A 15,373-nucleotide genomic window follows, 5' to 3' on the forward strand; every position below is an offset into this window, starting at 1 on the left:
GGCCGTTTTCTAACCTGTGGAAAAATTACGAACTTTGGAGTCGTACAAATTTGGGCTTTAATCCCAACCCTTTGGCAAGTTATACAGCTTTTCTGAGCCTCAGTACATATGTGACGGGCTCAGCTTTTGCTACGCCTTCAGGTAGCACCTCCTTGTCATTGCTGTTGCCATCCTTTCCTCTCTTCTACTCTCCCTTATTAAGGAGCCTTGGTGGCACAATGGTTAAGAATTGTGCTCCGTAGGTTTTTTTAAGACTATGACTTTTCCCAAGCAAATTGCCAGGCCTGTCTTCCAAGACACCTTTTTGGTAGGTTCAAACCACCAGCTTTTCAGTTAGTAGTCAAGCGCTTAACCATTTGCATCATCCTGGCCCTTTAAAGGAAACCCTGGTAGTGTAGTGGTTAAGAGGTCAGCAGTTGGAATCTGCCAGATACTCTGTGGAAACGCTATGGAATAGTTCTACTCTGTCCTATAGGGTAGCTAGGAGTCAGAATTGACTCAATGGCAACGGGTTTGGTTTTTGGTTTGTTGTTTTTTTTTTTTGCCCTTTAAAACTTACTTATTAGCTGTATCTTGGTAAGTTATTTAAACTTCCTAAACCTAAATTTTCTCACCTATAATATAAAATACTGTTAATGATTAAAAAAACAAAAAAACACCATTGTTGTCGAGATGCTTCTGACTCATGGCAACCCTCCATGGTGCAGAGTGGAACTCTTCCATAGGGTTTTCTTGGCTGTAATCTTTATGGAGGCAGATCATCAGTCCATCCTCCTGTGGCACTGCTGGATGGGTTAGGACCACCAGCTTTTACCTTGGTAGTTGAGTGCAAACTGCACCACCCAGCACAGACTCTTCTTTATCAGGATTAAATTATGTTCCATGTATAATAATGCTTATGATTTAGTAAGTGTTGGTGCTGATAATGTTGACTATGTTGCTAACCACAAGATTTGGCATCAGGGTCTCTATGAGTTGGAATTGACTTGGCAGCAACTGGTATGATTACTCTTGTCTGCCTAGACTTGCTTCTTCTTGTACCTGAAGATAGTTTAGGAATATGGTTACCACTACTTCCCAACCAAGTATAGGGATTAGAGATTAACACACCTGGAGGATTGCATTCAGTGTCCAGTGCTGCATTGTAAGAAAGACTTTTTTTTTAATTATGCTTTAAGTGAAAATTTACAGTTCAAATCAGTTTCTCATACAAAAATTTATACACACATTGTTATGTGACCCTGGCTGCCCTTCCTGTAATGTGACAGCACACTCCTCCTTTCCACCTCAGATTTCCCTTGTCCATTCAACCAGCTCCTGTCCCTTTTTGCTTTCTCATCTGGTCTCCAGACAGGAGCTGCCCATTTAGTCTCATGTGTCTAGTTGAGCTAAGAAGCACTGTCTTCACGAGTATCATTTTACGTCTCATAGGCCAGTGTAATCTTTGTCTGAAGAGTTGGCTTTGGGAATGGTTTCATTTCTGGGCTAACAGAGAGTCCAGGGGCCATGTCTTCCAGGGTCCCTCCAGTTTCAGTCAGACCATTAAGTCTGGTCTTTTTACTAGAATTTGAGTTTTGCACCACACTTTTCTTCTGCTCCATCAGGAACTCTCTGTTGTGTTCCGTGTAAGGGTGGTCATTGATGGTAGCCAGGCACCACCTAGTTCTTCTGATGGAGTCTCTTGTTTATGTGGCCCTTTCTGTCTCTTAGGCTAATACTTTCCTTGTGCCTTTGGTGTTCTTCATTCTCCTTTGCTCCAGGTAGGTTGGGACCAGTTGATGCATCTCAGATGGCTGCTCGCTAGCTTTTAAGAACCCAGATGCCACACACCAAAGGGGGATGAAGAACATTTTCATAATAAACTTTGTTATGCCAGTTGACCCAGATGTCCCCTGTAACTGTGGTCCCCAGACCCCTACCCCTGCTACTCTGTCCCTTGAAGTGTTTGGTTGTCTTCAGGAAACTTCTTAGGTTTTGGTTTAGTCCAGTTGTGCTGACTTCCCCTGTAGTGTGTATTGTCCTTCCCCTCACCTAAGATAGTTCTTATCTACTATCTAGTTAGTGAATACCCCGCTCCCTCCCTTCCCACCCTTGTAACCATCAAAGAATGTTTTCTTCTGTGTTTAAACCATTTCTTGAGTTCTTATAATAGTATTCTCATACAATATTTGTGCTTTTGCGACTGACGAATTTCACTCAGTGTAATGCCTTCTCGATTCACCCGTGTTAAGAGATGTTTCGCAGATTCATCGTTCTTTATCATTGCATAGTATTCTGCTGTGTGACGTGTACCATAATTTGTTCCATTCATCCGTTGATGGGCACTAGTTTGTTTCCATCTTTTTGCTATTGTTAACAGTGCTGCAATGAACATGGGTGTGCATATATCGATTTGTGTGACGGCTCTTATTTCCCTAGGATATATTCCAAGGAAAGGGATTGCTGGATCATATGGTACTTCTATTTCTAGCTTTTTAAGGAAGCGCCAAATTGGTTTCCAAAGTGGTTTTACCATTTTACATTCCCACCAGCAGTGTGTAAGTGTTCCAGTCTCTCCACAACCTTAAGAGAGACTTTGATGACTTGAATCATGTCTAAAGAAGAGGGACCTCAATTGCTTTAAGGACATGGGTTTATTCAATGTGGAGCAAAGAAAATTTAGGGACAGAATAGCATGATCAACAGCTTGCAGGGCAGCCTTATGGGACGTAGATTAGATTTATTCTTTTTTGTTCCCTAAAGTAGAGCTTGCAAAAATTAGAGGGAAGCAAAAATCTCAGGCTAACAAAAGGGGGGTTACTTTATTCCTAGAGCTCTTGAAAAACTGTAACAGGATGACTTACAAGGGACTGATCCAGTAGAGGATGGTAACATCCGTTAAACAAGGAAATTTGGGGGCCGGGAAGGGGGTTGACAGAGCGAGCCCTGAAGTCTTCCTCCATTCTGAGACTGCTGGTCTTGATGCCACTTTCAAAGTATGGGCAGCTCTAGTCTGGGTTCAGAGTGAAGATAATGAAGTCACAGATAATATAAACTTTGTGGAAAGCAGCATGGCAGGCTTTTTTAAGCTTGTTTATGGGGCACAGGTAGAACGTGAGGGTCTCTTTTCTGTATTTTCTTAATTTTCTATGGTAAGCACAAGTTACTTTGTGATAAAATATATTAAGATAAAATAATATCAAAATAATATACTTTAAAATAACATTACATTTGTAAAGAATATGTGACATTGTGATGATAAGCTTGAAATTTCAAGCCAACGAGAACTATAGGAGATGTTTAATATGAAAACTCCTTTTTGAAACCAGATTATTTAAAGATCACAGGGTTGGCTATTCCTCAATACAGCAAAATTCTTTGTCGATAGGCTCATCAGCAGTGTAAAAGGCACCTACAAGTGCTTCACACGGCTCACCTTGGAGCAGTGGGAAGATTCAGTGGGCTTGCAAATTTGTCTGATGGTAATATTATTCAATATCTCTTCCCCCATGACCAATAATTCATCAAGGTAGGTTAGCATAATTTTTCTGCTATCCCAGAGTAGGCATGATAATATACTCAAATGCCAGACATAATACATATGAAAATATCTTATGTCTTAAAAAGTACTTTACAGATATATATTCAGTAGAGTTTTATAACTTCCTCATAATTTTAAGATTTTAGCTTTAATTCCAGAATGAAGGCTACTGATCTCATAGGTATTCTGATATTTTATATTTCTGGCTTTAGTGGAGCTAAAACTGTTCTTAGGTTCCCCTCTCACCCCAAGAATGAGACAACAGTTTGTACACGCCACTTACATATCCTTACCTGGTGTTCTGATAAGTACCCTGAGAAACAGTTGGCAGGAGCGATACAACCCAGTGCTGGGGCAGAGTTCCTCTTATCAATGAAATAAAAATCACTCTATTATTATACTTATTTAGTAGATATTTTGTCTTTAAGGCTACCTGACCCTTTTCTATTATCTGTACCATAGTGACCACTACTTGTCTGTCAGTTTGTCGTACTGTGGTGGCTTGTGTGTTGCTGTGATACTGGAAGCTATGCTATGGGTATTTCAAATGTCAGCAGGGTCACCAATGGTGGACAGGTTTCATTGGAGCTTCTAGGTTAAGATGGGCTGGGAGGAAGGACATGGTGTTCTACTTCTGAAAATAATTGGCCAGTGGAACATTGTCTGATATAGTGCTGGAAGATGAGCCCCTCAGTTGGAAGCACTCAAAAGACAACTGAGGAAGAGCCCCCTCCTCAGAGTAGAGTCGACCTTAATGATGTGGATGGAGACAAGCTTTCAGGACCTTCATTTACTGATGTAGCATGACTCTAAATGAGAAGAAAGGGTGGCAAACATCAATTAATAATTGGAATGTAGAATGTATGAAGTATGAATCTAGGAAAATTGGAAGTCATCAAAATGAAATGGAACACATAAAGATCCATATCCTAGGTATTACTGAGCTGAAATGGACAGATTTTGGCCGTTTTTAATTGGACAATAATATGGTCTACTCTGCTGGGAATGACAAATTGAAGAGGAATGGAGTCACATTTATCATCAAAAAGAACGTTTCAGGATCTGTCCTGAAGTACTACACTGTCAGTGATAGGGTAATATCCATACACCTACAAGGAAGACCAGTTAGTACGACTGTTATTCAAATTTACGCACCAACCACTAAGGCCAAAGATGAAGAAACTGAAGATTTTTACCAGCTTCTGCAGTCTGAAATTGATCAAACATACAGTCAGGATGCATTGATAACTACTGGTGATTGGAATGCAGAACTTAGAAATGTAGAAGAAGGATTGGTAGTTGGAAAATACGGCCTTGGTGACAGAAACAGCGCCGAAGATTGCATTATAGAATTTTGCAAGACCAACAACTTCTTCATTGCAAATACCTTTTTTCAACAACATAAATAAATGACAACTATACATGTAGACCTCGCCACATGGAATACACAAGAATCAAATCGACTACCTCTTGGAAAGAGACAATGAAGAACCTCAATACTGTCAGTCAGAACAAAGCTGGGGCGGACTGCAGAACAGACCATCAATTGCTCATATGCAAGTTCTAGCTGAAGCTGAAGAAAATTAGAGCAAGTCTATGAGAGCCAAAATGTAACCTTTAGTTGTATCCCACCTGAATTTAGAGACCATCTCAAGAATAGATTTGATGCATTGAATGCTAGTGATTGAAGCCCGACGAGTTGTGCAATTACATCAAGGACATCATACATAAAGAAAGCAAAAGAACATTAAAAAGACAGGAAAGAAAGAAAAGACCAAAATGGATGTCAGAGGAGACTCTGAAACTTGCTCTTGAACCTAGAGTAGCTAAACTGAATGGAAGAAATGATGAAGGAAAAGAACTGAATAGAAGATTTCAAAGGGCAACTCAAGACAAAGTAAAATGTTGTAATGAAGTGTGCAAAGACCCCTAGTTAGTACACCAAAAGGGAAGATCATGCTTGGCATTTCTCAAGCTGAAAGAACTGAAGAAAAAATTCGAGCCTCTCATTGCAGCATTGAAGGATTCTACAGGGAAAATAACTGTTGTCTCATTCTTGGAGAGAGAGGGGAACCTAAGTACAGTTTTAGCTCCACTAAAGCCAGAAATATAAAATACGAACAACACAGGAAGCATTAAAAGAAGATGGAAGGAATACACAGAGTCACTGTACCAAAAAGAATTGGTCAAAGTTCAGCCGTTTCAGGAGGTAGCATGTGATTAAAAGCCGATGGTAGTGAAGGAAGGAGTCCAAGCTGCCCTGAAGGAATTGGCGAAAAACAAGACTCCAGACAGAATAGAAATTGAGATGTTTCCACAAACAGATACAGAGCTGGACGTGCTCACTTGTCTATGCCAAGACATTTGGAACACAACTACCTGGCAAACTGGCTGAAAGAGATCCATATTTGTGCCCATTCCAAAGAAAGGTGATCCAACAGAAAGTGTAACTTATCCAGCAGTAACATTAATATCACACTCAAGTAAAATTTTCCTTAAGATTATTCAAAAGCAATTGCAGCAGTACATCGACAGGGAACTGGCAGAAATTCAGGCAGGATTCAGGAGAGGATGTGGAACCAGGGATATCATTGCTGATGTCAGATGGATCCTGGCTGAAAGCAGAGAATACCAGAACAATGTTAACCTGTGTTTTATTGACTATGCAAAGGCATTCAACCATGTGAATCATAACAATTTATGGATAACATTGAGAGGAATGGGAATTCCAGAACACTGAATTGTGCTCTGTACATAGACCAAGAGGTAGCCATTTGAATAGAACAAGGGGATATTGTGTGGTTTAGAATCAAGAAAGGTGTGCATCAGGGTTGTATCCTTTCACCATACCTATTCAATATGCTGAGCAAATAATCAGAGAAACTGAACTATATGAAGAAGAAAGTGGCATCAGGATTGGAGTAAGACTCATTAACGACCTGTGATACGCAAATACTACAACCTTGCTTGCTGAAAGAGGACTTGAAGCACTTACTGATGAAGATCAAAGACTACAGCCTTCAGGATGGATTACACCTCAACATAAAGGAAACAAAAATCCTCACAACTAGACCAATAAGCAACATAATGATAAATGGAGAAAAGATTGAAGTCGTCAGGGTTTTCATTTTACCTGGATCTACAAACAACGTCCAGGGAAGCAGCAGTCAAGAAATCAAATGATGTATTGCACTGGGCAAATCTGCTGTAAAAGAACTCTTCATAGTATTAAAAAGCAAAGATATCAGTTTGAGGACTAAAGTGTGCCTGACCCCAGCCATGATATTTTCAGTCACCTCATATGTACACAAAAGCTGGACAACGAATAAGGAAAACCAAAGAAGAATTGATACCTTTGAATTATGGTGTTGGTGACAAATATTGAATATACCATGGGCTGCCAGAAGGAGAAACAAATCTGTCTTGTAAGAAGTACAGCCAGAGTGCTCTTTGAAAGCAAGGATGGCGAGACTTTGTCTCATGTTCTTTAGACGTGTTATCAGGAGGGATCAGTCCCTGGAGAAGAACGTCATGCTTGGCAACCTAGAGGGTCAGTGAAAAAGAGGAAGGCCCTTGACGAGATGGATTGACACAGTACCTACAATAATGGGCTCAAACATAGAAATGATTGTGAGCATGGTATAGGACCGGGCAGTGTTTCGTTTTATTGTATATAGGGTTGCTATGAGTCAGAACCAACTTGACAGCACCTAACAACAACAACAAACGTAGCGAAATGGGGGCAGACATGAGTTGGAATCCCCATCACTTAATTTGGCACTAGCATCAGGATATTTTAGAAGGTTTTCTGGTTATACTCAGACAAGAACATTTAAAATATGGAAAGATGGATGTGCTTTAACCCATCTTTTTCCTGTTTGGAATTTTCCTCTTGGTTTCAGGAGAAAATCTCCAACAAAGTTTCCGAACAAATCATATTGAAGATTTGAAAAATAATTATTTTAAAACCCTTTATATCACAGTTCCCCAAGACACTTTTAAGAAAATTTAATGGGAAAATATCTCCAAATTTTTGTGTTTCCCATAATAGAAGAGATAAGCTAATGCTTTAAAAGTACATCTTCAAAACTGAACTTTAAATCGCTGTGACATAATATGCTTCTCTACTCTAATAATCTATATTAGAATAATCTTATGTTGTTGTTGTTATCGTTGTTAGGTGCCGTCGAGTCGGTTCCAACTCATAGCGACCCTGTGTACAACAGAACAAAACACTGCTCAGTATTGTGCCATCTTCACAATCATTGTAATGCTTGAGCCCATTGTTGCAGCCACTGTGTCAGTCCATCTTGTTGAGAGTCTTCCTCTTTTTTGCCGTCCCTCTACTTAGATGATCTTAATGAAACTTTTTAAGGAGCCCAGTGGTGGGAAACTTACAGAAAATATAGACTGACTGTCCAGTTCATGTGGGTAAGTACATCTACAAATACTCTCTTTCCTATTTTCAGTAATTCCAATTGGAATAAAATAGAGGGCTTTATTTTTTTTTTTCTGTTATCGGAAGAAAGTGATACCTATGAGATCCAGGTTGTTAGAACTGTATCTGTTCTTGTACAAAACATAGTCCAAAAAAATGAAGCACAAGATCTTTTCCTGTATCTATTTTTATACGCATGTACTTACTAACCTCTGTGTAACATACTTGTGGAACTTTTGAAAAATAAATACAATAGACTGTAGAAGTGGAACCATGTCAGTCTTAAATTCAAAGACATAAGACCACAATTTTAGAATATTTTTTGATTCTTAAGTGCAAAACTTTCCACAGTTACTACAGCATTTTGGAAAGACAGTGGAGAGCTGGAGTGACATTTTGACCCTTTTACTTTCACAGGAAATATATTTTAAAGACATCTGAAATTGGGATAGCCTGCAAATACTGAACTATACTAAACCTGGAGATAAAAGGTGTGTGTCTGAGTGCATCCTTATGAGGATTAGGGAAGGCCTGAGAGGATGGAGTATAGAATGTACCTATCTCCATTTCCTTTTGTCTTTTATTTTCCACTTTTTCTCATATTCCCAGCTGTGGAGGACTAGGGATTGGATGGGAGGTCACGGTGGGGCTACACAGGGAGACAGGATTGAAATGTGAAAAACTTATGTAGCCTTACAACTTAGTCCTGGGGTTTTAATTTTAGCCTAGTGATTTACCCTAGGTTACTAGCTGCCACCATAGTTCCATAAAATAAATTTTGAATTCTACCCATCTCCCCATTTTTCTTTCTGAAGCAAGCTCCTGCTTTTTCCTTCCTCTGTGCTCTGATGACATTCAAATTCTTCAGCCTGTTACTTCATACCGTCCCTAACCTGCTCCCAATATTTCTCTTTCTCTAACTGGAAGATAGAGTATAGAAGGTCTTAGTTGTGAGTTAGAAAGAAGCCCTTCTGAGCCCTTTTATAATAACCTGGCATTCCCCAAATAGGTGTAAGCTGTCTTTATGCCCATAATACTTTTATTTTCCTGTACTACAACAGCCAGATTATTTGTTAGTATCCACCTTTAGACTGTAAGTTGTATGATGTCAGGTTGAATCTCTAGTAGCTAGTACAGTGCCTGGAACATAGTTGATCCTCAATAAATAAATAGTAAATGACTAAAATCCATGTATGAATGAATGCATGCATGTTCCATTCTCTATTTCCCTGCTTAGAGACATGCTACTATCGTCATACCCTTGGAAGCAGCCCGGCCATACATAAAATTCATTTAAAAAAAAAAATCAAGGTGAGGGGTTATCATTTGGAAAGAGCACATGACTGAGCATAGTGAACTTTCAAATATTTGAGAGCAAAGATTATGATTCCTTGAATGCTGACAACTTTCCTTACACATAAAATTATTTCTACATGTCAGTTTAATTCCATGCGATGCCATTGTTCCATGAAAGTTTTTGTTTACTTGTTTGTTTTCTGTTAGTTTTAAAGAAACACTACCTTATTTCTTCTACTGAGAAATATAGATGATCAACTTCCTATATGGGCATTGGAAGGATTTAATCATGTAGATAACATGGATGGTATCATGTTTCTATTTAGATTTCTTTTTTCTTTATTTTGCTACTCCATTTTTGTCAACAAACAATCTACATCATCTGAACTATATTAAATAATCTTAATCTCCTAGAACTATAGTGTCCAATTCATAAATTGGAACTTCTCAGAATCTGAGGTTTGCAGTAGACTACAAGTCAGCTCAGGAAGCTTAACTCTCGCAGAGCACAATGATTTCTGACTCTGTAAGCTGGGGTGTTAGGGCAGTGTTCTGAGTCCCCACTGCCTGTAGTGCCAATACTCACAAGGTTGAGGGAGGCTTTTGTTTTTACAAGCTTGCTCTTTATGCAGGATGCACCTTATAAGACCAGGGTAACCTTGGGTTTATTATGTATGATAAATGCTATCTGGAAGTCTGAAAACAGGTTAAACAGATAATTGACCATGCTGTACATTTCCCTCTCGGAAATGAGAAAGAGAAGAGATTTAAGCATTGAGACTGTGAAATGGATGCATGGAAATAGTTACAGAAAAGTTTCTAGGAAGTGCCTTACACCTAGTGGGTGCTTAGTGAATGTTTTTATTTTTATAGTTTTAATTATAAGTATATGCATAAGTTTTCTTTTTTTGATAAACCAACTGCTGTTTGTTCTGTCTGAGGCAAATAGTGATTGAAAGTTGACAAACAGAGGACTTTTATCCTCCAATTTCTGATACAGAACTGAGACAGGACTGTTATAAAGAATATATTGACAGGAATAGTTGGAAGATAATAGGCACAATTAATGCATCTTGTATATTCTTGATGGATAGTTCTCTCCCAAGAAAGTCACCTATTGTTATTTTTATGGTAGATGCTTATAGAGCACCTGGGTGTTATTATATTGCATGATGTTGAATTTTTTTTTCTGCACTATAAGCTATTGTTATCATGAAAAAAATACTTAATTTTCCTGAGACTCAGATACTCATCTATAAAATGGGAATTTTAACACAACTCCTAGGGATTTCATGAATATTGAATGATAATTATATATGAGTGTGTGTATGAGTATATATGTGTATATGTGTATACACACACACATACAGAGAGAGTGAGTGAGTGTGTGCGAGTGCATGTTAGCATGAGAGCAGCTAGTAGTATTCCTGGCACATGGTTAGATTGTAAATGCTTATTTTTTCCCCATTCCCTTCCTCTTTTAGATTTGGAATGCATTCCCTAAGACCAAAGCAAATTGTTAGCCTGGCACATATTTAGCATTCAGTATATGTTGCTTGCCTGCCTGCCTTCCTCCTTACTTTCTACTTTACTTTGCTTCTCAAGTAAATATGAATATATATTTATTCAAAATAATAATATGTTAGTAATAAAGCAATTGCTATGCATTTTATGTGTTGGGAAAATATCTCAAGCATCACATTGTCACTTCAGGACTGAGTCTGCACTGTGACGTAAGTAATCCATTGTAACTCCTCTTAGCCTCACATAGTTATTTTTGTTGTAGTTCATTTTTACACTGCGGTCAATTAATTCCAATTTATTTGTAGAGATAAATATTTTGTTTATATAAAGAAATGAATATTTTGTTCTGTGTTTGTACCCTTTATCATATTCATTCGAAGACTTTTTTTCTTACACTCAAGTGTTAGGACTGGGTTGTTAGTATCACATAATTATAAATTCACGCATTTTATATGTAAATATGTTTTTTAAATACTGATAGAATAAGCAATTTAATATGAAAATTATATATTGAAATATTTATTGATTAACTGACTAGGCAACAGGAATGTAAAGTCCAGAAGCCTTAAAAATTGTGACCCTAACTTCCTATCATAGTATTTTGGAGACCTGATTCCTTGTTCTTTATTGAATAGATGATTCCACTTGAAAGGGATGTTTACTGAAGTATACTGATAATGAATTTCAATTTTATATAGTATTCCTTTGAAGAACTTTTTCTGTGTGTTTGGCCATATTGCTTTAATAATGGTGCCTTTGATGGTTGAAGAACTATTTCTGTTTTTACTAGCCTTGAATTTCGTACCACAAATAACAGTGAGGTTGTTTTATTACACTCTGGTTCTCTCAGTGCAAGGATTAGGAGGGTCAATTTATGTCCAAGCTTACTCCATTATTTGTTACAGAGCCTGGTAAACATTACAAATGGATATCACAATTGGATTTTGAATCAATAACTTCAGACACTGAACCACATGTTTTAATGAGAAGCTGGATTTTCCTTGCAATGGTCACATAATGCTATTAGTTTCTTGAAGATATATTAGAGTCAGAAAAGATAAATATAAACACACAAAGTACCGCAAGGTTTTCAAATGCCGTTATAGTTCACTCTTCTGAAAGGCTTGCTAAAGTCAACCACAGTTCTTTTTTCTATGCTTTGTTACTCTTGGCCACGGTAGAATAATTTAAAAATCATGTATGATATATACTCTGAATGCATTGCTTATTTGAAGATTCACTTTGCTTTTAACAGAAAGTCTTATTGATGTATCTGTGAGGTATCTAATCTCTTAGCTGGAACAGATGATATGACTTACTTGAAGATGAGCTAAGAGCCCTCTGAGGTGTATGTAAAATAAATTCACATTTTTGTGGGCTTGTCTATTTTCAGCAGGAATAAAAAGGAATTGTCTCGTATTTCATATAATATCTTCTCATCTTAGAATACGGAATGCTTACTAGTGAAACCATGAGCACCTACAAGTATATAATTAATGAAATGCTTAGGCAGGCTAGGTTTTGGAAATATTCTATATTTCAGTGGAATATCCTTTAAAATTTCTCTTTTAACAATTTCTCTTGGAATTGGATATCTGGACTATGATAACTAGTATTTACTCTGACTTTTACGTTTTATTCCTGCATGCAACTAGCGTTTTTATTTTTTTCTTACTTCAGAGGAATAAGATGAAGCAAGGTCATGGTCACCGTTAATACTAAATAATGCCCTCACTTTTCTAATGAACACATTAAGGCAGCCACTCTTGTACTGAAACTGGAGTTAATTTCCTTCCTTTTTCTAGAACTCCATGATACTGATTGTAACATTTTGATTCTAGGCATGAATGTTTCATTCCGGTACAATGCTGCAATGCTCCCAAGCAACAACCCAGTTAGCAATGCATTAGTCAGGGTAAAAGGATATTCTACAAATGGGGGCTGTAGAACCAAAGGCGAAAATATTACCATTTTAAAGAGAAGATCATTGTATTTTTTTCTGTTTATTCCTGTCCAAAAAGGACCCTTTTCATCTTAGGTATGGTAAGCATATTCTTGGAAATCATATCCTTTGCAAAAGATTGTACTTGTTTTCTATAATTTGTCTTGGGAAATGAAAAAAAAAATGAGATCGGATCAAAGAAAATGTAGCTACATTTAAATCACTATTCATTATTACTCCCTATCTCCTAGAAACTCAGCACTGGGGTGAAACCTAGAACATCTCCGAATGGTGACTTATATAATTTGAATTTTTCCCTGAGCTTTGTGATAACTATGGGGCATTTTATTGGATTTTACTTTTTGTCTGATCAGAATTAAAACTTTTAGCACAGAAATAAATATCAAAAGACTGATATATATGCTACAAATTGATTCATTTCTTTATAGGTAAAATGGTCAGCATGCTATGACTAACAGCATAATACTACTGCTAGGCTTTGCTGAAGATTGCACGTTTCACCCCATAATGTTTTCACTTTTCGTACTCAATTGGGAATCTAAGTCTTCAGAAAATTTGAATCTTATTTTGTGGTGTAAATTGGAAAACATATAATTCTTTGAAAGTCATTTTTTGGAAAAAAATTTTTTTTGTATGGTGTGTGGCTCAGTAGGATTCATAGGTGTATAAACTTTAGAGTTTTATTTGTTATAGGTAAAGTTTTCTATTATAACAGGCACATCCATATAGTATCACCAAATTGTAACTTATATGCATCAAATACTTTGTTTGACCAGTGCTTAGTTAATTTTATGTGAGGTTTAGGAGGTAATGGTGTATAAAGTGCTATTTGGTTATTGAAGCAGATTTGTTTTGTCTCTTAGTAGCAATTTAGATTAAAAATTAGGCAAATAGGATTGCGGTTTGTTTTGAACATCTTATTTATTCGACTGTAACAAAAATACTTCATTCAGTGCTCACTATTAGATGTCTGTTCAAAGTGCTTATGTCATACCAGTTTTCTAAGGCATATGTAGCTTGAAATGGGATTCTTAGATATATTTGAAATAGTTTTCTATGCAGATGGGTTTAATAGAAAAACATACAAGATACCTGAGCAAGTTCTTGCTGACCTATACAATACCTGCATCCTAATAGGTCGTATTTCAGCTCCGACGTTTTTGACAAATAGCCTTGCTCTTAAAAAGCTCTGTCCGTGGTGCTGAAACGTCTCATGATGTATGAGCATGTCTTGCTGATAAATTCTAATGTCAGCCTCTGTGTGATAGTGATTCATCAGATTGTAAAATTTGTGTTCATGAAACACATTGAATTAGCAAGTTCCATGTTTTAGGTGTGTGAAAATTAACACAGTTTGTCCTTTTGTTTTAAAGAGTTCATAACAATTACTTTCCACATTGTCAGAAACAGCTAGGGTTTAATTAGACACTGTCATTGCTATCAAAAAAGCATATATCCAATATTAACAAATAAACTGATATTACAAAAATGTACTGGAAATGTTTACAGGCCAGTGACATGTATGCAGGAAGCTACTATAAGAAAATTTAACTACTTGATTGTAAACAGGCACGTAGCAATTAACATGGAACTTTTTAGCTTTGTAGAACAAATAATCAATTTGCCTTTAAAATCATGTCTTATTAGATGATTTTTTATTGTTTCAGAATGTTTCCTTTTTAATAAAATACATTTATTTTACAAGACTGTAGGTTTTTTGTTTGTTAACATGGCAAAAACCCTAAAAGATCTTGGTCTTTTTTTCCAAGTGAAATCCTTATATTTCTTATATAAGATTTTTAAATAATTAATAACATCCTTGGCATTTCAATTCAATGATTCTCAGTTGTTTTAAGCTGTGGATTTTAAGTGCCTTGAATATAGTCATAGAGGCCTGCACATAAGTAATTTTTTTTTCATTTACTCTAAATTAGTTATAGAAGCATTTTAGAAAGCTCTTCCTTTAGTTAACAAAATTGTCTCTTAATTTCTATTGTACTCTGAATTATCTGATTTATGTCATTTTTTAATTCATGTGATCTAAATAAAAAGGTATAATTTCATAAATGAACTTGATAAACTTCTACTATTAATCCAATATGTATTTAAAATGATTTTCTAAAACCAGAATCTTGGAATGGGATATGTTTCCTTGCTACATTTGCAACATAACAAAGTAGTAAGTTGTTTGTTTATTATTATAGTGAAGCTTGTTAAATGTTTAGAATCACAGAGAGATTTGAAAATTATTTCTAGGTTGTAGGTCCTACAGATATTTGGCAATGTTCTCTGCAAATCAAGCAGCCCTGAAGCTGAGTGACTACTGATTATTAAAATAAGACTTTTCAGTTGATCCAATACTGGATTTGCATTATCTGAACCTAATACCTAAATCCACTCCAAAAGCTGCTTGCTAAGACAAGAAAAAATTTAAGTGAATACATAATTTCCTGAAGGATTTGTTTCTGTCAATAGTTAAAGGGTTAAGTACAATGTTATTAATTCCATTTGGTATTGATAAGATGCTTTCTAAAACACATTTTTTGTACATTACAAAAATGTAGTTACATAACCCAATAAAAGTGTTTCAGTCTTAGCATTGCAAATTTTATTATAAAAAACTTTTTATTTT

The 15,373-nt window shown here is 36.5% G+C and overlaps 1 protein-coding gene and 1 long non-coding RNA gene across 2 annotated transcripts in view; both read left to right on the forward strand.

The window, feature by feature from the left end:
• IMMP2L (inner mitochondrial membrane peptidase subunit 2) overlaps window positions 1–15,373 on the forward strand; it is a 909,463-nt gene that overhangs the window by 415,512 nt on the left and 478,578 nt on the right. The window lies entirely within an intron of this gene.
• LOC111821667 (uncharacterized) lies at window positions 7,790–15,245 on the forward strand. Its single transcript, XR_002825009.1, has 3 exons — window positions 7,790–7,951; window positions 8,376–8,449; window positions 9,196–15,245. It is a non-coding gene; the product is annotated as an uncharacterized LOC111821667 (long non-coding RNA).

Source organism: Trichechus manatus, unplaced genomic scaffold, assembly GCF_000243295.1.
Source record: "Trichechus manatus latirostris isolate Lorelei unplaced genomic scaffold, TriManLat1.0 scaffold00096, whole genome shotgun sequence".
Classification (NCBI taxonomy): Eukaryota; Metazoa; Chordata; class Mammalia; order Sirenia; family Trichechidae; genus Trichechus; species Trichechus manatus.